At 46.5% G+C, this 22,084-nt stretch overlaps 1 long non-coding RNA gene across 2 annotated transcripts; it reads left to right on the forward strand.

Annotated features, from left to right (window-relative positions):
• The first annotated feature begins 3,383 nt into the window (after positions 1–3,383).
• Positions 3,384–6,965, forward strand: LOC143785868 (uncharacterized). Of its 2 annotated transcripts, none has more exons than XR_013218127.1 (3): positions 3,384–4,009; positions 4,334–4,681; positions 6,533–6,965. It is a non-coding gene; the product is annotated as an uncharacterized LOC143785868 (long non-coding RNA). The 2 variants fall into 2 exon arrangements; XR_013218126.1 differs by lacking the exon at positions 6,533–6,965 and adding an exon at positions 5,183–5,615.
• Positions 6,966–22,084: the final 15,119 nt, after the last annotated feature.

The raw sequence follows: 22,084 nt of genomic DNA on the forward strand, positions 1-22,084 counted from the left end.
GGTATAGCACAATTGTTATTGAGTCGCCTAATGTATGCTATTTACTGACGTTCATTTTTATACAGAATTTTATAATGTTGAGCTTCGAAAATGAAAAAATACATTTTTCCCACAAAAATGTTTTTTAGCCCCTTATTTTTTCATTTTCACAAGGGTAACAGGAGACAATGGACAATAGAATTTATTGTGCAATTTCTCCTGAGTACGCCAATACCCCATATGTGGTTGAAAATGACTTTTGAGGCAGAATACAAAGCTCAGAAGTGAAACAGCGCCATATTGTAGTGCAGATTTTGCTGCACTGGTTTGAGGGTGCCATGTCACGTTGTCAGAGCCCCTGAGGTGCCAGAACAGCAGAACCTCATTTTGCAAACTACACCTCTTAATTAATTAATCTAGGGCTTCAGTGATCATATTGACGCCACAGGCAGGGTAGGGACAAGGTGTCGGCATCTGCCCAGGGCGCTACCTCCAGCTTACATGAGGGGGCTCATTTTGGAAAAAAAAACCTGAAATTGCTGAATCCCTGCCTCTGCCCATCACCTTCTTCCAGCCGCAGGCATTCAGCAGAGCTATGGCTAGGGTGCGGTCACACAGGGTAGCAGTGTCGGTCACTGACACCGCTCACCCCTCTGTCTGCTTGTGCCCCGGCCATTGTTCAGTCCCCACACTCAATTGTAGTTACATCTGGAGACAGAGCTGCGCTGGACACTGAGCCGGGATTAGGTGACTATAAGCTTTTTCTTATATTTTTTCATTATTTTCCTAAAGAATGGAGGTTATTATACCTAGGGCCGGTGAGGACATTCCAAGAGGAGCCGGGTATGGAGAGACAAGAGGGGCTGCGGAGACATCACACGAGGGGCTGGATAAGAGGACATAAGGAGATGGCTATAGGGACATTATAAGAGGGGCTGTCTATGGGGACATTATAAGAGGGGCTGTCTATGGGGACTTTATAAGAGGGGCTGCCTATGGGGACATTATAAGAGGGGCTGTCTATGGGGACATTATAAGAGGGGCTGCCTATGGGGACATAAGGAGCTGGCTATGGGGACATTATAAGAGGGGCTGTCTATGGGGACATTATAAGAGGGGCTGTCTATGGGGACATTATAAGAGGGGCTGTCTATGGGGACATTATAAGAGGGGCTGTCTATGGGGAAATTATAAGAGGGGCTGTCTATGGGGAAATTATAAGAGGGGCTGTCTATGGGGAAATTATAAGAGGGGCTGTCTATGGGGACATTATAAGAGGGGCTGTCTATGGGGAAATTATAAGAGGGGCTGCCCATGGGGACATTATAAGAGGGGCTGCCTATGGGGACATAAGGAGCTGGCTATGGGGACATTATAGGAGGGGCTGTCTAAGGGGACATTATAAGAGGGGCTGTCTATGGGGACATTATAAGAGGGGCTGTCTATGGGGACATTATAAGAGGGGCTGCCTATGGGGACATTATAAGAGGGGCTGTCTATGGGGACATTATAAGAGGGGCTGTCTATGGGGACATTATAAGAGGGGCTGTCTATGGGGACATTATAAGAGGGGCTGCCTATGGGGACATAAGGAGCTGGCTAAGGGGACATTTCCAGTTGGGGCTAGCTATGGGGATATAAGGGGCTGTCTATGGGGACATTATAAGAGGGGCTAGCTATGGGGACATTATAAGAGGGGCTGTCTATGGGGACATTATAAGAGGGGCTGTCTATGGGGACATTATAAGAGGGGCTGTCTATGGGGACATAAGGAGCTGGCTAAGGGGACATTTCCAGTTGGGGCTGGCTACGGGGATATAAGGGGCTGTCTATGGGGACATTATAAGAGGGGCTAGCTATGGGGACAAAAGGAGCTGTCTATGATGATACTATAAGATGGGCTGCCTATGGGAAGTTCACCTTCCAACAAGACAATGACCCTAAGCACACAGCAAAAATAACAAAGGAGTGGCTTCAGAACAACTCTGTGACCATTCCTGATCGGCCCAGCCAGAGCCCTGACCTAAACCCAATGGAGAATCTCTGGAGAGACCTGAAAATGGCGTCTACCAACGTTCACCATCCAACCTGACAGAACTGGAGAGGATCTGCAAGGAAGAATGGCTGAGGATCCCCAAATCCAGGGGGGAAAAACTTGTTGCATCATTCCCAAGAAGACTCCTGGCTGTACTGGTGCAAAATGAGCTTCTACTCAATACTGAGCAAAGGGGCTGAAGACTTATGGCCATGGGAGATTTCAGTTTTTTCTTTTTCAATAAATTTGCTAAAATTTCTACATTACTGTTATCTTTTCAGTCAAGATGGGGTGCAGAGTGATCATTAATGAGAAAAAAAATAACTTTTTTGAATTGACCAAATGGCTACAATTAGGGTTGAGCGAAACGGGTCGAGCATTTTCAAAAGTCGCCGACTTTTGGCTAAGTCGGCGTCTCATGAAACCCGATCCGACCCCTGTGCTTGTCGGCCATGCGGTACGCGACTTTCGCGCCAAAGTCGCGTTTCAATGACGCGAAAAGCGCCATTTCTCAGCCAATGAAGGTGAACGCAGAGTGTGGGCAGCGTGATGACATAGGTCCTGGTCCCCACCATGTTAGAGAAGGGCATTGCAGTGATTGGCTTGCTGTCTGCGGCGTCACAGGGGCTATAAAGGGGCGTTCCCGCCGACCGCCATCTTACTGCTGCTGATCTGAGCTTAGGGAGAGGTTGCTGCCGCTTCGTCAGAAGCAGGGATAGCGTTAGGCAGGGTCCACTAACCACCAAACCGCTTGTGCTGCAGCGATTTGCACTGTCCAACACCACCTTCGGTGTGCAGGGACAGTGGAAGCTATTTTTTTTTTTTTTCCCCTCAGCGCTGTAGCTCATTGGGCTGCCCTAAAAGGCTCCCTGATAGCTGTATTGCTGTGTGTACGCCACTGTGGAAACCAACTGCTTTTTTCAAAGCACATATCCTCTTGTTCCTTCCTTTCTGCACAGCTATCTTTTTTGTTTGTCCACACTTTTTATTTAATTTGTGCATCAGTCCACTCCTATTGCTGCCTGCCATACCTGGCTGAGATTACTGCAGGGAGATAGTAATTGTAGGACAGTCCCTGTTTTTTTTTTTTTTTTTTTTTTTGTGGGAGATTAAGATTGGCATTTCTGCTAGAGTGCCATCCCTGTGTGTGCCATCTCTCACTGAGTGGGCCATAGAAAGCCTTTTTATTTTTTTCCGTGATTTGTGTTCTAAATTCTACCTCAACACAAAAACACTACATCAATCAGTGGGAGAAAAATATTGGCCTCAGTCAGGGCTTGTGTGCCACAGCTGTGTGTGCTATCTCTCATTCAGTGGGCTATAGAAAGCCTATTTTTTTTTTTTTTTTTTTTTTTTTTAATATTATTTGGTTTCTAAAGTCTCCCTGAAAAAAAAAAAAAAACAGTGGGAGAGTAATATTGCCCTTTCAGCTTGTGTGCCAGTCTTGACTCCTGGGTGTGCCACCTCTCTCTCTCTAATTGTGGGCCATAGAAAGCCTTTTAATTTTTTTCCTTCATTTGTGTTTTAAAATCTACCTCAACACAAAAACACTACATCAATCAGTGGGAGAAAAAGATTGGCCTCAGTCAGGGCTTGTGTGCCACTCCTGTGCGTGCCATCTCTCATTCAGTGGGCCATAGAAAGCCTTGTTTTTTTGTTTTTTTTTTTTTAATATTATTTGGTTTCTAAAGTCTCCCTGAAAATAAAAAAAAACAAAAACATAAAAAAACAGTGGGAGAGTAATATTGCCCTTTCAGCTTGTGTGCCAGTCTTGACTCCTGGGTGTGCCACCTCTCTATCTCATTCAGTGGGCCATAGAAAGGTTTTTTTTTTATTTTTATTTTTTTTAATATTATTTGGTTTCCAAAGTCTCCCTGAAAAAAAAAAAAAAACATAAAAAAACAGTGGGAGAGTAATATTGCCCTTTCAGCTTGTGTGCCAGTCTTGACTCCTGGGTGTGCCACCTCTCTATCTCATTCAGTGGGCCATAGAAAGGTTTTTTTTTTATTTTTATTTTTTTTAATATTATTTGGTTTCCAAAGTCTCCCTGAAAAAAAAAAAAAAACATAAAAAAACAGTGGGAGAGTAATATTGCCCTTTCAGCTTGTGTGCCAGTCTTGACTCCTGGGTGTGCCACCTCTCTCTCTCTCTAATTGTGGGCCATAGAAAGCCTTTTAATTTTTTTCCTTCATTTGTGTTTTAAAATCTACCTCAACACAAAAGCACTACATCAATCAGTGGGAGAAAAAGATTGGCCTCAGTCAGGGCTTGTGTGCCACTCCTGTGCGTGCCATCTCTCATTCAGTGGGCCATAGAAAGCCTTGTTTTTTTGTTTTTTTTTTAATATTATTTGGTTTCTAAAGTCTCCCTGAAAATAAAAAAAAAAAAAATACATAAAAAAACAGTGGGAGAGTAATATTGCCCTTTCAGCTTGTGTGCCAGTCTTGACTCCTGGGTGTGCCACCTCTCTATCTCATTCAGTGGGCCATAGAAAGGTTTTTTTTTTATTTTTATTTTTTTTAATATTATTTGGTTTCCAAAGTCTCCCTGAAAAAAAAAAAAAACATAAAAAAACAGTGGGAGAGTAATATTGCCCTTTCAGCTTGTGTGCCAGTCTTGACTCCTGGGTGTGCCACCTCTCTATCTCATTCAGTGGGCCATAGAAAGGTTTTTTTTTTATTTTTATTTTTTTTAATATTATTTGGTTTCCAAAGTCTCCCTGAAAAAAAAAAAAAAAAATACATAAAAAAACAGTGGGAGAGTAATATTGCCCTTTCAGCTTGTGTGCCAGTCTTGACTCCTGGGTGTGCCACCTCTCTATCTCATTCAGTGGGCCATAGAAAGGTTTTTTTTTTATTTTTATTTTTTTTAATATTATTTGGTTTCCAAAGTCTCCCTGAAAAAAAAAAAAAAAACATAAAAAAACGTGGGAGAGTAATATTGCCCTTTCAGCTTGTGTGCCAGTCTTGACTCCTGGGTGTGCCACCTCTCTCTCTCTCTAATTGTGGGCCATAGAAAGCCTTTTAATTTTTTTCCTTCATTTGTGTTTTAAAATCTACCTCAACACAAAAACACTACATCAATCAGTGGGAGAAAAAGATTGGCCTCAGTCAGGGCTTGTGTGCCACTCCTGTGCGTGCCATCTCTCATTCAGTGGGCCATAGAAAGCCTTGTTTTTTTGTTTTTTTTTTAAATATTATTTGGTTTCTAAAGTCTCCCTGAAAATAAAAAAAAAAAAATACATAAAAAAACAGTGGGAGAGTAATATTGCCCTTTCAGCTTGTGTGCCAGTCTTGACTCCTGGGTGTGCCACCTCTCTATCTCATTCAGTGGGCCATAGAAAGCCTTGTTTGTTTTTTTTTTTTTAATATTATTTGGTTTCTAAAGTCTCCCTGAAAATAAATAAAAAAAAATAAATAAAAAAACAGTGGGAGAGTAATATTGCCCTTTCAGCTTGTGTGCCAGTCTTGACTCCTGGGTGTGCCACCTCTCTATCTCATTCAGTGGGCCATAGAAAGCCTTGTTTTTTTTTTTTTTTTTTAATATTATTTGGTTTCTAAAGTCTCCCAGAAAATAAAAAAAAAAAATACATAAAAAAACAGTGGGAGAGTAATATTGCCCTTTCAGCTTGTGTGCCAGTCTTGACTCCTGGGTGTGCCACCTCTCTCTCTCTAATTGTGGGCCATAGAAAGCCTTTTAATTTTTTTCCTTCATTTGTGTTTTAAAATCTACCTCAACACAAAAACACTACATCAATCAGTCGGAGAAAAATATTGGCCTCAGTCAGGGCTTGTGTGCCACTCCTGTGCGTGCCATCTCTCATTCAGTGGGCCATAGAAAGCCTTGTTTTTGTTTTTTTTTTTAATATTATTTGGTTTCTTTAGTCTTCCTTTAAAATAAAAAAAAAAAAATACATAAAAAAACAGTGGGAGAGTAATATTGCCCTTTCAGCTTGTGTGCCAGTCTTCGACTCCTGGGTGTGCCACCTCTCTCTCTCATTCAGTGGGCCATAGAAAGGCTATTTATTTTTTTTTTTTTTTTAATATTATTTGGTTTCTAAAGTCTCCCTGAAAAAAAAAAAAAAAAAAAACTTAAAAAAACAGTGGGAGAGTAATATTGCCCTTTCAGCTTGTGTGCCAGTCTTGACTCCTGGGTGTGCCACCTCTCTATCTCATTCAGTGGGCCATAGAAAGGTTTTTTTTTTATTTTTATTTTTTTTTAATATTATTTGGTTTCCAAAGTCTCCCTGAAAAAAAAAAAAAAACATAAAAAAACAGTGGGAGAGTAATATTGCCCTTTCAGCTTGTGTGCCAGTCTTGACTCCTGGGTGTGCCACCTCTCTCTCTCTCTAATTGTGGGCCATAGAAAGCCTTTTAATTTTTTTCCTTCATTTGTGTTTTAAAATCTACATCAACACAAAAGCACTACATCAATCAGTGGGAGAAAAAGATTGGCCTCAGTCAGGGCTTGTGTGCCACTCCTGTGCGTGCCATCTCTCATTCAGTGGGCCATAGAAAGCCTTGTTTTTTTTTTTTTTTTTTTAATATTATTTGGTTTCTAAAGTCTCCCTGAAAATAAAAAAAAAAAAATACATAAAAAAACAGTGGGAGAGTAATATTGCCCTTTCAGCTTGTGTGCCAGTCTTGACTCCTGGGTGTGCCACCTCTCTATCTCATTCAGTGGGCCATAGAAAGCCTTGTTTTTTTGTTTTTTTTTTAATATTATTTGGTTTCTAAAGTCTCCCTGAAAATAAAAAAAAAAAAATACATAAAAAAACAGTGGGAGAGTAATATTGCCCTTTCAGCTTGTGTGCCAGTCTTGACTCCTGGGTGTGCCACCTCTCTATCTCATTCAGTGGGCCATAGAAAGCCTTGTTTTTTTGTTTTTTTTTTAATATTATTTGGTTTCTAAAGTCTCCCAGAAAATAAAAAAAAAAAAATACATAAAAAAACAGTGGGAGAGTAATATTGCCCTTTCAGCTTGTGTGCCAGTCTTGACTCCTGGGTGTGCCACCTCTCTCTCTCTAATTGTGGGCCATAGAAAGCCTTTTAATTTTTTTCCTTCATTTGTGTTTTAAAATCTACCTCAACACAAAAACACTACATCAATCAGTCGGAGAAAAATATTGGCCTCAGTCAGGGCTTGTGTGCCACTCCTGTGCGTGCCATCTCTCATTCAGTGGGCCATAGAAAGCCTTGTTTTTTTTTTTTTTTTTTAATATTATTTGGTTTCTTTAGTCTTCCTTTAAAATAAAAAAAAAAAAAAAAATAAAAAAATAAAAAAAAACAGTGGGAGAGTAATATTGCCCTTTCAGCTTGTGTGCCAGTCTTGACTCCTGGGTGTGCCACCTCTCTATCTCATTCAGTGGGCCATAGAAAGCCTTGTTTTTTTGTTTTTTTTTTAATATTATTTGGTTTCTAAAGTCTCCCTGAAAATAAAAAAATAAAAAAACAGTGGGAGAGTAATATTGCCCTTTCAGCTTGTGTGCCAGTCTTGACTCCTGGGTGTGCCACCTCTCTATCTCATTCAGTGGGCCATAGAAAGCCTTGTTTTTTTGTTTTTTTTTAAATATTATTTGGTTTCTAAAGTCTCCCAGAAAATAAAAAAAAAAAAATACATAAAAAAACAGTGGGAGAGTAATATTGCCCTTTCAGCTTGTGTGCCAGTCTTGACTCCTGGGTGTGCCACCTCTCTCTCTCTAATTGCGGGCCATAGAAAGGCTATTTATTTTTTTATTTTTTTTAATATTATTTGGTTTCCAAAGTCTCCCTGAAAAAAAAAAAAAAAACTGTGGGAGAGTAATATTGCCCTTTCAGCTTGTGTGCCAGTCTTGACTCCTGGGTGTGCCACCTCTGTCCCTCTCATTCAGTGGGCCATAGAAAGCCTTGTTTTTTTGTTTTGTTTTTAATATTATTTGGTTTCTAAAGTCTCCCAGAGAAAAAAAAAAAAAAAAATTAGGTGGGAGATTAATATTGACATTAGTGCTTGAGTGACAGTCGTGCGTGTGTGTCATCTCTGTGATTTGGTGCCACAGAAAACAGAGTGTGTAACATTGTGCCTGATTTTCCTTGTGGTCTCACCAACCTGTTAAGTAATATTGAAATCATACTGAAGTTATAGCTCACCGTGTAAGTTGTTTGACAGCAACAAATAAAGTTACTTTGGTTAAGATTTTAAAACAATGAGGAAGTCTGGTGCAAGAGGTCGTCGTGGGCGTTCATTGTCAGCTGGTAATGATGGTAGTGGTAGTGGAGCATCAGGTGGTCGTGGGGATAAAAATATTCCACCTAAGTCTGGAGCTGTGGAGCCAGTTTCGTCGTCAGGCTACACAAGGCCTAGAACGCTCGCTTTTCTGGGAGTAGGAAAACCGCTTTTAAAGGCGGAGCAGCAACAGCAAGTTTTGGCTTACATTGCAGACTCAGCCTCTAGCTCTTTTGCCTCCTCTTCAGAAACTGGTAAATGTACAAGCAGCGCGTCGCTTGTGGATGTTCACGGTCAGGGACAAGTCGCTTCCTTGTCCTCCTCAGCAAAAACTACAACAAGAGAGCAGGATGCAGCAGGCGACACAACGGGTCACTCCATGGAGCTGTTTACACATACCGTCCCTGGCTTAGAAAGTCAAACATTTAACAGGCCATGCCCATTACAAGTAGATTCTGACATGGAGTGCACTGATGCACAGCCACAGCCAGAGTACTATGCTGCTCCTTTGACTCAGACCACCACATTGCCCTCTCAGGGTACAGATCCACAATCAGACCCTGATGAGACTATGTTGCCCCGCCACGAACGCTATACCACCGACCGACACAGTGACACAGACGAAGGTGCACACGAGCTTGAAGAGGAGGTAATAGATGACCCAGTTATTGACCCCGATTGGCAGCCATTGGGGGAACAGGGTGCAGGCGGCAGTAGTTCAGAAGCGGAGGTGGAGGAGGGGCCGCAGCAGGCATCAACATCGCAACAGGTTCCATCTGCCGGGCCCGTATCTGGCCCAAAACGCGTGTCAAAGCCAAAACCTGTTGGAGGACAGCGTGGCCATCCGGTTAAAGCTCAGTCTGCAATCCCTGAAAAGGGATCCGAGTCTAGGAAGAGTGCAGTCTGGCATTTTTTTAAACAACATCCAACTGATCAGCGCAAAGTCATTTGTCAAAAATGTTCAACTAGCTTAAGCAGAGGTCAGAATCTGAAAAGTCTAAATACTAGTTGCATGCATAGACACCTAACCACCATGCATTTTCAAGCCTGGACTAACTACCAAACGTCCCTTAAGGTTGTAGCACCCTCGGCCAATGAAGCTAGTCAGCAACGCAACATCCCTTCCGTCACTGTAAGGCCACCATTTTCCGCACCACCGGCAGTATCTGTGCAGGTTTCTTTGCCAGCCAAAAGCAGTCAGGGTCAGGGAATCACCAGTTTTGTAGGAGGAAATATTGCATCTAGGGCACCGGCGGAAACAATACCGTCTCCAACCGTCTCTCAGTCTGCCATGTACACCGGCACACCCGAAAGTTCCACGATCTCCAGCTCTCCAGTCCAGCTCACCCTACATGAGACTCTGGTTAGAAAAAGGAAGTACTTATCCTCGCATCCGCGTACACAGGGTTTTAACGCCCACATAGCTAGACTAATCTCGTTAGAGATGATGCCCTACCGGTTAGTTGAAAGCGAAGCTTTTAAAGCCCTGATGGAGTACGCTGAACCACGATACGAGCTACCTAGTCGACACTTTTTTTCCAGAAAAGCCATCCCAGCCCTGCACCAGCATGTTAAACAGCGCATCGTCCATGCACTTAGGCAATCTGTGAGTACAAAGGTGCACCTGACTACAGATGCATGGACCAGTAGGCATGGCCAGGGACGTTATGTGTCCATCACGGCACACTGGGTGAATGTGGTGGATGCAGGGTCCACAGGCGACATCAATTTAGGGACAGTTGTGCCTAGCCCACGGTCTAGGAAACAGTTGGCTGTAGGCGTTCGCACCCCCTCCTCCTCCTCCTCGTCCTCCTGCAGAAGCTACAGCTCTTCCACAGAAAGCAGTCGGCCAACCACTCCATCGGCAGATGACACTGTTGCACACCAGTTGTCCCATTATGGGCCAGCTACTGCCAAGCGTCAGCAGGCTGTATTGGCTATGAAGTGTTTGGGCGACAACAGACACACCGCAGAAGTTCTGTCCGAGTTCTTGCAACAAGAAACGCAGTCGTGGCTGGGCACAGTAGATCTTGATGCAGGCAAGGTAGTGAGTGATAACGGAAGGAATTTCATGGCTGCCATCTCCCTTTCCCAACTGAAACACATTCCTTGCCTGGCTCACACCTTAAACCTGGTGGTGCAGTGCTTATTGAAAACTTATCCTGGGTTCTCCGACCTGCTCCTCAAAGTGCGTGCACTTTGCTCACATATCCGACGTTCGCCTGTACACGCCAGCCGTATGCAGACCTATCAGCGGTCTTTGAACCTTCCCCAGCATCGCCTAATCATAGACGTTGCAACAAGGTGGAACTCAACACTGCACATGCTTCAGAGACTGTGCGAACAGAGGCGTGCTGTTATTTATTTGTGGGAGGATACACGGGCAGGCAGTAGGATGGCAGACATGGAGTTGTCAGGTGTGCAGTGGTCGAAGATACAAGACATGTGTCAAGTCCTTCAGTGTTTTGAGGAATGCACACGGCTGGTTAGTGCAGACAACGCCGTAATAAGCATGAGCATCCCCCTAATGCGTCTGCTGATGCAAAGTTTGACGCACATAAAGGAGCAGGCGTCTGCACCAGAGGAAGAGGGAAGCCTTGATGACAGTCAGCCATTGTCTGGTCAGGGCAGTGTACAGGACGAGGTAGTGGGCGAAGAGGAGGTGGAGGACGAGGAGGATGATGGGGATGAGTTTATTTTTAATGCGGAAACTTTCTCGGGGGCACAGGAAATTGGTTGCGTGTCACGGCCGGGTTCTGGTTTTTTGAGGGACACAAGTGACGTAGATTTGCCTGCAACTGCCCCTCAACCAATCACAACCGGAGATTTGACAACTGGAACTTTGGCCCACATGGCGGATTATGCCTTACGTATCCTACAAAGGGACACACGCATTACGAAAATGATGAACGATGACGATTACTGGTTGGCCTGCCTCCTTGATCCACGCTATAAAGGCAAATTGCAAAATATTATGCCACATGAGAACTTGGAACTAATATTAGCAACCAAACAATCAACTCTTGTTGACCGTTTGCTTCAGGCATTCCCAGCACACAGCGCACGTGATCGTTCTCACACGAGCTCCAGGGGGCAGCAGACTAGGAGTGTTAGGGGTGCACACATCAGAAGTGGCGTTGGACAGAGGGGTTTTCTGACCAGGTTGTGGAGTGATTTTGCTATGACCGCAGACAGGACAGGTACTGCTGCATCAATTGAAAGTGACAGGAGACAACATTTGTCCAGTATGGTTACTAACTATTTTTCCTCCCTTATCGATGTTCTCCCTCAACCGTCATTCCCATTTGATTACTGGGCCTCCAAATTAGACACCTGGCCAGAATTGGCAGAATATGCATTGCAGGAGCTTGCTTGCCCGGCAGCAAGTGTCCTATCAGAAAGAGTATTCAGTGCTGCAGGTTCAATATTAACCGAAAAAAGGACTCGTCTGGCTACCCAAAATGTTGACGATCTAACATTCATTAAAATGAACCACAACTGGATTTCAAAATCTTTTGCCCCACCTTGCCCGGCCGACACCTAGCTTTCCTATGAAAAGCTCTTGCCTGTGAATTACTTTTCTAATGTCTAATTTGCTGCAGCAGATTGTACAGCATACGACATGTTTACACCTCCCTAAATGGCCAAACTCCCCACACGGGGCCGTGGTATCGCGACTTGGCGCAAGCACCCGTGAGACTGCTGTTTGTCTGAAGAGGTGGGTGTGCTCGCTTTTGGTTGACGGCATTGCTACTGGGTCCCTCATAGTACAATGTAGTGTCTCTGGCGGTGGTGGTGCGCACCCAACGTCAGACACACCGTTGTAACATGAGTGGCCCTGGGGCGGTCCCGCCGGCCTCAAGAGAGTTCCCCCCTACCCCAGCTCAAAATGGGCTCTACCACGTGCAAAATTATGTCGCACAGCTCCACCAATCTTTAGTCTATTCGCTGACATCATTCAATGTCTGGCACTGACAATACAAATTTGTAGACATCTATGATGCAACTTAAAGTAGTCTGTGTCTGTGTCCTATATTGGCACCATTAAATAGTTACTGCCAAATTACAATGTCAGAAACTCAGTAGATGAGCCCACCCCTGTACCTAAGTATGCCACCTTTTTTTTTGTTTTGGTTGTTTTGCGAGACATTAACATCTATTTATATTTTGGGAGTACTGGGACAGACACTCCTTGCACTACTCCTCCACTCACCACCAAGCTGCCCGTGTATCCATGTAACCGCTGTAAAACTGCCATGAGCCTATTGTTTGTAATTTTAGGCCTTTGAAGCCTGTCTGCGGTCCCTCCTTCCACTAGTCCTCCACTGACCAGACCACTGCTGCCCGTGTACCCCTGGAACCAATTAGAAAGTGCCTACAGCCAGCCCATTTTATTATGTTAGGCCTTCGAAGCCTTTCTGCGCTCCCTCCTTCCACTAGGCCTCCACTGACCACAATGCTGCCTGCCTGTGTATCCATGTAACCAATTTAAAACTGCCATGCCTGCCTATTGTTTGTTATTTTAGGCCTTTGATAGCCTGTCTGCGGCCCCTACTTGCAATACTCCTCCTCTGACCACAATGCTGCCTGCCTGTGTATCCATGTAACCAATTTAAAACTGCCATGACTGCCTAATGTTTGTTATTTTAGGCCTTTGTGAGCCTGTCTGCGGCCCCTACTCCTCCACTGACCACCAAGCTGCCTGCCCGTGTATCCATGTAACCGCTGTAAAACTGCCATGACTGCCTACTGTTTGTTATTTTAGGCCTTTGTGAGCCTGTCTGCGGCCCCTACTCCTCCACTGACCACCAAGCTGTCTGCCCGTGTATCCATGTAACCGCTGTAAAACTGCCATGACTGCCTACTGTTTGTTATTTTAGGCCTTTGAAGCCTGTCTGCGGTCCCTCCTTCCACTAGGCCTCCACTGACCAGACCACTGCTGCCCGTGTACCCCTGGAACCAATTATAAAGTGCCTACAGCCAGCCCATTTTATTATGTTAGGCCTTCGAAGCCTTTCTGCGCTCCCTCCTTCCACTAGGCCTCCACTGACCACAATGCTGCCTGCCTGTGTATCCATGTAACCAATTTAAAACTGCCATGCCTGCCTATTGTTTGTTATTTTAGGCCTTTGATAGCCTGTCTGCGGCCCCTACTTGCAATACTCCTCCTCTGACCACAATGCTGCCTGCCTGTGTATCCATGTAACCAATTTAAAACTGCCATGACTGCCTAATGTTTGTTATTTTAGGCCTTTGTGAGCCTGTCTGCGGCCCCTACTCCTCCACTGACCACCAAGCTGCCTGCCCGTGTATCCATGTAACCGCTGTAAAACTGCCATGACTGCCTACTGTTTGTTATTTTAGGCCTTTGTGAGCCTGTCTGCGGCCCCTACTCCTCCACTGACCACCAAGCTGCCTGCCCGTGTATCCATGTAACCGCTGTAAAACTGCCATGACTGCCTACTGTTTGTTATTTTAGGCCTTTGTGAGCCTGTCTGCGGCCCCTACTCCTCCACTGACCACCAAGCTGCCTGCCCGTGTATCCATGTAACCGCTGTAAAACTGCCATGACTGCCTACTGTTTGTTATTTTAGGCCTTTGAAGCCTGTCTGCGGTCCCTCCTTCCACTAGTCCTCCACTGACCAGACCACTGCTGCCCGTGTACCCCTGGAACCAATTATAAAGTGCCTACAGCCAGCCCATTTTATTATGTTAGGCCTTCGAAGCCTTTCTGCGCTCCCTCCTTCCACTAGGCCTCCACTGACCACAATGCTGCCTGCCTGTGTATCCATGTAACCAATTTAAAACTGCCATGCCTGCCTATTGTTTGTTATTTTAGGCCTTTGATAGCCTGTCTGCGGCCCCTACTTGCAATACTCCTCCTCTGACCACAATGCTGCCTGCCTGTGTATCCATGTAACCAATTTAAAACTGCCATGACTGCCTAATGTTTGTTATTTTAGGCCTTTGTGAGCCTGTCTGCGGCCCCTACTCCTCCACTGACCACCAAGCTGCCTGCCCGTGTATCCATGTAACCGCTGTAAAACTGCCATGACTGCCTACTGTTTGTTATTTTAGGCCTTTGTGAGCCTGTCTGCGGCCCCTACTCCTCCACTGACCACCAAGCTGCCTGCCCGTGTATCCATGTAACCGCTGTAAAACTGCCATGACTGCCTACTGTTTGTTATTTTAGGCCTTTGAAGCCTGTCTGTGGTCCCTCCTTCCACTAGGCCTCCACTGACCAGACCACTGCTGCCCGTGTACCCCTGGAACCAATTATAAAGTGCCTACAGCCAGCCCATTTTATTATGTTAGGCCTTCGAAGCCTTTCTGCGCTCCCTCCTTCCACTAGGCCTCCACTGACCACAATGCTGCCTGCCTGTGTATCCATGTAACCAATTTAAAACTGCCATGCCTGCCTATTGTTTGTTATTTTAGGCCTTTGATAGCCTGTCTGCGGCCCCTACTTGCAATACTCCTCCTCTGACCACAATGCTGCCTGCCTGTGTATCCATGTAACCAATTTAAAACTGCCATGACTGCCTAATGTTTGTTATTTTAGGCCTTTGTGAGCCTGTCTGCGGCCCCTACTCCTCCACTGACCACCAAGCTGCCTGCCCGTGTATCCATGTAACCGCTGTAAAACTGCCATGACTGCCTACTGTTTGTTATTTTAGGCCTTTGTGAGCCTGTCTGCGGCCCCTACTCCTCCACTGACCACCAAGCTGCCTGCCCGTGTATCCATGTAACCGCTGTAAAACTGCCATGACTGCCTACTGTTTGTTATTTTAGGCCTTTGAAGCCTGTCTGCGGTCCCTCCTTCCACTAGGCCTCCACTGACCAGACCACTGCTGCCCGTGTACCCCTGGAACCAATTATAAAGTGCCTACAGCCAGCCCATTTTATTATGTTAGGCCTTCGAAGCCTTTCTGCGCTCCCTCCTTCCACTAGGCCTCCACTGACCACAATGCTGCCTGCCTGTGTATCCATGTAACCAATTTAAAACTGCCATGCCTGCCTATTGTTTGTTATTTTAGGCCTTTGATAGCCTGTCTGCGGCCCCTACTTGCAATACTCCTCCTCTGACCACAATGCTGCCTGCCTGTGTATCCATGTAACCAATTTAAAACTGCCATGACTGCCTATTGTTTGTTATTTTAGGCCTTTGATAGCCTGTCTGCGGCCCCTACTTGCAATACTCCTCCTCTGACCACAATGCTGCCTGCCTGTGTATCCATGTAACCAATTTAAAACTGCCATGACTGCCTACTGTTTGTTATTTTAGGCCTTTGTGAGCCTGTCTGCGGCCCCTACTCCTCCACTGACCACCAAGCTGCCTGCCCGTGTATCCATGTAACCGCTGTAAAACTGCCATGAGCCTATTGTTTGTAATTTTAGGCCTTTGAAGCCTGTCTGCGGTCCCTCCTTCCACTAGTCCTCCACTGACCAGACCACTGCTGCCCGTGTACCCCTGGAACCAATTAGAAAGTGCCTACAGCCAGCCCATTTTATTATGTTAGGCCTTCGAAGCCTTTCTGCGCTCCCTCCTTCCACTAGGCCTCCACTGACCACAATGCTGCCTGCCTGTGTATCCATGTAACCAATTTAAAACTGCCATGCCTGCCTATTGTTTGTTATTTTAGGCCTTTGATAGCCTGTCTGCGGCCCCTACTTGCAATACTCCTCCTCTGACCACAATGCTGCCTGCCTGTGTATCCATGTAACCAATTTAAAACTGCCATGACTGCCTATTGTTTGTTATTTTAGGCCTTTGATAGCCTGTCTGCGGCCCCTACTTGCAATACTCCTCCTCTGACCACAATGCTGCCTGCCTGTGTATCCATGTAACCAATTTAAAACTGCCATGACTGCCTACTGTTTGTTATTTTAGGCCTTTGTGAGCCTGTCTGCGGCCCCTACTCCTCCACTGACCACCAAGCTGCCTGCCCGTGTATCCATGTAACCGCTGTAAAACTGCCATGACTGCCTACTGTTTGTTATTTTAGGCCTTTGTGAGCCTGTATGCGGCCCCTACTCCTCCACTGACCACCAAGCTGCCTGCCCGTGTATCCATGTAACCGCTGTAAAACTGCCATGAGCCTATTGTTTGTTATTTTAGGCCTTTGAAGCCTGTCTGCGGTCCCTCCTTCCACTAGTCCTCCACTGACCAGACCACTGCTGCCCGTGTACCCCTGGAACCAATTATAAAGTGCCTACAGCCAGCCCATTTTATTATGTTAGGCCTTCGAAGCCTTTCTGCGCTCCCTCCTTCCACTAGGCCTCCACTGACCACAATGCTGCCTGCCTGTGTATCCATGTAACCAATTTAAAACTGCCATGCCTGCCTATTGTTTGTTATTTTAGGCCTTTGATAGCCTGTCTGCGGCCCCTACTTGCAATACTCCTCCTCTGACCACAATGCTGCCTGCCTGTGTATCCATGTAACCAATTTAAAACTGCCATGACTGCCTACTGTTTGTTATTTTAGGCCTTTGTGAGCCTGTCTGCGGCCCCTACTCCTCCACTGACCACCAAGCTGCCTGCCCGTGTATCCATGTAACCGCTGTAAAACTGCCATGACTGCCTACTGTTTGTTATTTTAGGCCTTTGTGAGCCTGTCTGCGGCCCCTACTCCTCCACTGACCACCAAGCTGCCTGCCCGTGTATCCATGTAACCGCTGTAAAACTGCCATGACTGCCTACTGTTTGTTATTTTAGGCCTTTGAAGCCTGTCTGCGGTCCCTCCTTCCACTAGGCCTCCACTGACCAGACCACTGCTGCCCGTGTACCCCTGGAACCAATTATAAAGTGCCTACAGCCAGCCCATTTTATTATGTTAGGCCTTCGAAGCCTTTCTGCGCTCCCTCCTTCCACTAGGCCTCCACTGACCACAATGCTGCCTGCCTGTGTATCCATGTAACCAATTTAAAACTGCCATGCCTGCCTATTGTTTGTTATTTTAGGCCTTTGATAGCCTGTCTGCGGCCCCTACTTGCAATACTCCTCCTCTGACCACAATGCTGCCTGCCTGTGTATCCATGTAACCAATTTAAAACTGCCATGACTGCCTACTGTTTGTTATTTTAGGCCTTTGTGAGCCTGTCTGCGGCCCCTACTCCTCCACTGACCACCAAGCTGCCTGCCCGTGTATCCATGTAACCGCTGTAAAACTGCCATGAGCCTATTGTTTGTAATTTTAGGCCTTTGAAGCCTGTCTGCGGTCCCTCCTTCCACTAGTCCTCCACTGACCAGACCACTGCTGCCCGTGTACCCCTGGAACCAATTATAAAGTGCCTACAGCCAGCCCATTTTATTATGTTAGGCCTTCGAAGCCTTTCTGCGCTCCCTCCTTCCACTAGGCCTCCACTGACCACAATGCTGCCTGCCTGTGTATCCATGTAACCAATTTAAAACTGCCATGCCTGCCTATTGTTTGTTATTTTAGGCCTTTGATAGCCTGTCTGCGGCCCCTACTTGCAATACTCCTCCTCTGACCACAATGCTGCCTGCCTGTGTATCCATGTAACCAATTTAAAACTGCCATGACTGCCTACTGTTTGTTATTTTAGGCCTTTGTGAGCCTGTCTGCGGCCCCTACTCCTCCACTGACCACCAAGCTGCCTGCCCGTGTATCCATGTAACCGCTGTAAAACTGCCATGACTGCCTACTGTTTGTTATTTTAGGCCTTTGTGAGCCTGTCTGCGGCCCCTACTCCTCCACTGACCACCAAGCTGCCTGCCCGTGTATCCATGTAACCGCTGTAAAACTGCCATGACTGCCTACTGTTTGTTATTTTAGGCCTTTGAAGCCTGTCTGCGGTCCCTCCTTCCACTAGGCCTCCACTGACCAGACCACTGCTGCCCGTGTACCCCTGGAACCAATTATAAAGTGCCTACAGCCAGCCCATTTTATTATGTTAGGCCTTCGAAGCCTTTCTGCGCTCCCTCCTTCCACTAGGCCTCCACTGACCACAATGCTGCCTGCCTGTGTATCCATGTAACCAATTTAAAACTGCCATGCCTGCCTATTGTTTGTTATTTTAGGCCTTTGATAGCCTGTCTGCGGCCCCTACTTGCAATACTCCTCCTCTGACCACAATGCTGCCTGCCTGTGTATCCATGTAACCAATTTAAAACTGCCATGACTGCCTATTGTTTGTTATTTTAGGCCTTTGATAGCCTGTCTGCGGCCCCTACTTGCAATACTCCTCCTCTGACCACAATGCTGCCTGCCTGTGTATCCATGTAACCAATTTAAAACTGCCATGACTGCCTACTGTTTGTTATTTTAGGCCTTTGTGAGCCTGTCTGCGGCCCCTACTCCTCCACTGACCACCAAGCTGCCTGCCCGTGTATCCATGTAACCGCTGTAAAACTGCCATGAGCCTATTGTTTGTAATTTTAGGCCTTTGAAGCCTGTCTGCGGTCCCTCCTTCCACTAGTCCTCCACTGACCAGACCACTGCTGCCCGTGTACCCCTGGAACCAATTAGAAAGTGCCTACAGCCAGCCCATTTTATTATGTTAGGCCTTCGAAGCCTTTCTGCGCTCCCTCCTTCCACTAGGCCTCCACTGACCACAATGCTGCCTGCCTGTGTATCCATGTAACCAATTTAAAACTGCCATGCCTGCCTATTGTTTGTTATTTTAGGCCTTTGATAGCCTGTCTGCGGCCCCTACTTGCAATACTCCTCCTCTGACCACAATGCTGCCTGCCTGTGTATCCATGTAACCAATTTAAAACTGCCATGACTGCCTAATGTTTGTTATTTTAGGCCTTTGTGAGCCTGTCTGCGGCCCCTACTCCTCCACTGACCACCAAGCTGCCTGCCCGTGTATCCATGTAACCGCTGTAAAACTGCCATGACTGCCTACTGTTTGTTATTTTAGGCCTTTGTGAGCCTGTCTGCGGCCCCTACTCCTCCACTGACCACCAAGCTGCCTGCCCGTGTATCCATGTAACCGCTGTAAAACTGCCATGACTGCCTACTGTTTGTTATTTTAGGCCTTTGAAGCCTGTCTGCGGTCCCTCCTTCCACTAGTCCTCCACTGACCAGACCACTGCTGCCCGTGTACCCCTGGAACCAATTATAAAGTGCCTACAGCCAGCCCATTTTATTATGTTAGGCCTTCGAAGCCTTTCTGCGCTCCCTCCTTCCACTAGGCCTCCACTGACCACAATGCTGCCTGCCTGTGTATCCATGTAACCAATTTAAAACTGCCATGCCTGCCTATTGTTTGTTATTTTAGGCCTTTGATAGCCTGTCTGCGGCCCCTACTTGCAATACTCCTCCTCTGACCACAATGCTGCCTGCCTGTGTATCCATGTAACCAATTTAAAACTGCCATGACTGCCTATTGTTTGTTATTTTAGGCCTTTGATAGCCTGTCTGCGGCCCCTACTTGCAATACTCCTCCTCTGACCACAATGCTGCCTGCCTGTGTATCCATGTAACCAATTTAAAACTGCCATGACTGCCTACTGTTTGTTATTTTAGGCCTTTGTGAGCCTGTCTGCGGCCCCTACTCCTCCACTGACCACCAAGCTGCCTGCCCGTGTATCCATGTAACCGCTGTAAAACTGCCATGACTGCCTACTGTTTGTTATTTTAGGCCTTTGTGAGCCTGTCTGCGGCCCCTACTCCTCCACTGACCACCAAGCTGCCTGCCCGTGTATCCATGTAACCGCTGTAAAACTGCCATGAGCCTATTGTTTGTTATTTTAGGCCTTTGAAGCCTGTCTGCGGTCCCTCCTTCCACTAGTCCTCCACTGACCAGACCACTGCTGCCCGTGTACCCCTGGAACCAATTATAAAGTGCCTACAGCCAGCCCATTTTATTATGTTAGGCCTTCGAAGCCTTTCTGCGCTCCCTCCTTCCACTAGGCCTCCACTGACCACAATGCTGCCTGCCTGTGTATCCATGTAACCAATTTAAAACTGCCATGCCTGCCTATTGTTTGTTATTTTAGGCCTTTGATAGCCTGTCTGCGGCCCCTACTTGCAATACTCCTCCTCTGACCACAATGCTGCCTGCCTGTGTATCCATGTAACCAATTTAAAACTGCCATGACTGCCTACTGTTTGTTATTTTAGGCCTTTGTGAGCCTGTCTGCGGCCCCTACTCCTCCACTGACCACCAAGCTGCCTGCCCGTGTATCCATGTAACCGCTGTAAAACTGCCATGACTGCCTACTGTTTGTTATTTTAGGCCTTTGTGAGCCTGTCTGCGGCCCCTACTCCTCCACTGACCACCAAGCTGCCTGCCCGTGTATCCATGTAACCGCTGTAAAACTGCCATGACTGCCTACTGTTTGTTATTTTAGGCCTTTGTGAGCCTGTCTGCGGCCCCTACTCCTCCACTGACCACCAAGCTGCCTGCCCGTGTATCCATGTAACCGCTGTAAAACTGCCATGACTGCCTACTGTTTGTTATTTTAGGCCTTTGAAGCCTGTCTGCGGTCCCTCCTTCCACTAGTCCTCCACTGACCAGACCACTGCTGCCCGTGTACCCCTGGAACCAATTATAAAGTGCCTACAGCCAGCCCATTTTATTATGTTAGGCCTTCGAAGCCTTTCTGCGCTCCCTCCTTCCACTAGGCCTCCACTGACCACAATGCTGCCTGCCTGTGTATCCATGTAACCAATTTAAAACTGCCATGCCTGCCTATTGTTTGTTATTTTAGGCCTTTGATAGCCTGTCTGCGGCCCCTACTTGCAATACTCCTCCTCTGACCACAATGCTGCCTGCCTGTGTATCCATGTAACCAATTTAAAACTGCCATGACTGCCTAATGTTTGTTATTTTAGGCCTTTGTGAGCCTGTCTGCGGCCCCTACTCCTCCACTGACCACCAAGCTGCCTGCCCGTGTATCCATGTAACCGCTGTAAAACTGCCATGACTGCCTACTGTTTGTTATTTTAGGCCTTTGTGAGCCTGTCTGCGGCCCCTACTCCTCCACTGACCACCAAGCTGCCTGCCCGTGTATCCATGTAACCGCTGTAAAACTGCCATGACTGCCTACTGTTTGTTATTTTAGGCCTTTGAAGCCTGTCTGCGGTCCCTCCTTCCACTAGGCCTCCACTGACCAGACCACTGCTGCCCGTGTACCCCTGGAACCAATTATAAAGTGCCTACAGCCAGCCCATTTTATTATGTTAGGCCTTTGAAGCCTGTCTGCGGTCCCTACTTTAAATACTCCTCCACTCACCACCAAGCTGCCTGCCCGTGTATCCATGTAACCGATTTCAAACTGCCATGACTGCCTACTGTTTGTTATTTTAGGCCTTTGATAGCCTGTCTGCGGCCCCTACTTGCAATACTCCTCCACTGACCACAATGCTGCCTGGAGTGCCTGCCTGTGTATCCATGTAACCGATTTCAAACTGCCATGACTGCCTACTGTTTGTTATTTTAGGCCTTTGTGAGCCTGTCTGCGGCCCCTACTTGCAATAATCCTCCACTGACCACACCAATGCTGCCCGTGTACCCCTGGAACCTATTTAAAAGTTCACAGAGCCTAGTTATATATTTTATTTACTATTAATAAGGCCATGATGGACTACGCTGTACCACGCTACAAGCTAACCAGTCGACACTTCTTTTGCGAGAAAAGCCATCCCAACCCTCCACCAGCTTGTAGAAGACCGCATTGTCCATGCACTCTGGCAATCTGTGAGTACAAAGGTGCACCTGACAACAGACGCATGGACCTGTAGGCATGGCCACGGAAGATTACGTGTCCATTACGGCGCAATGGGTTAATGTGTTGGATGCATGGTCCACAGGGGACAGCCTACTAAGTATGTCTGCAGTCCCTAATTCAAATTGTCCTCCACTGTCTAAATCGGAGCTTCCACCTTCTGGCTTT

This window comes from Ranitomeya variabilis, chromosome 7 (assembly GCF_051348905.1).
Source record: "Ranitomeya variabilis isolate aRanVar5 chromosome 7, aRanVar5.hap1, whole genome shotgun sequence".
Lineage (NCBI taxonomy): Eukaryota > Metazoa > Chordata > Amphibia > Anura > Dendrobatidae > Ranitomeya > Ranitomeya variabilis.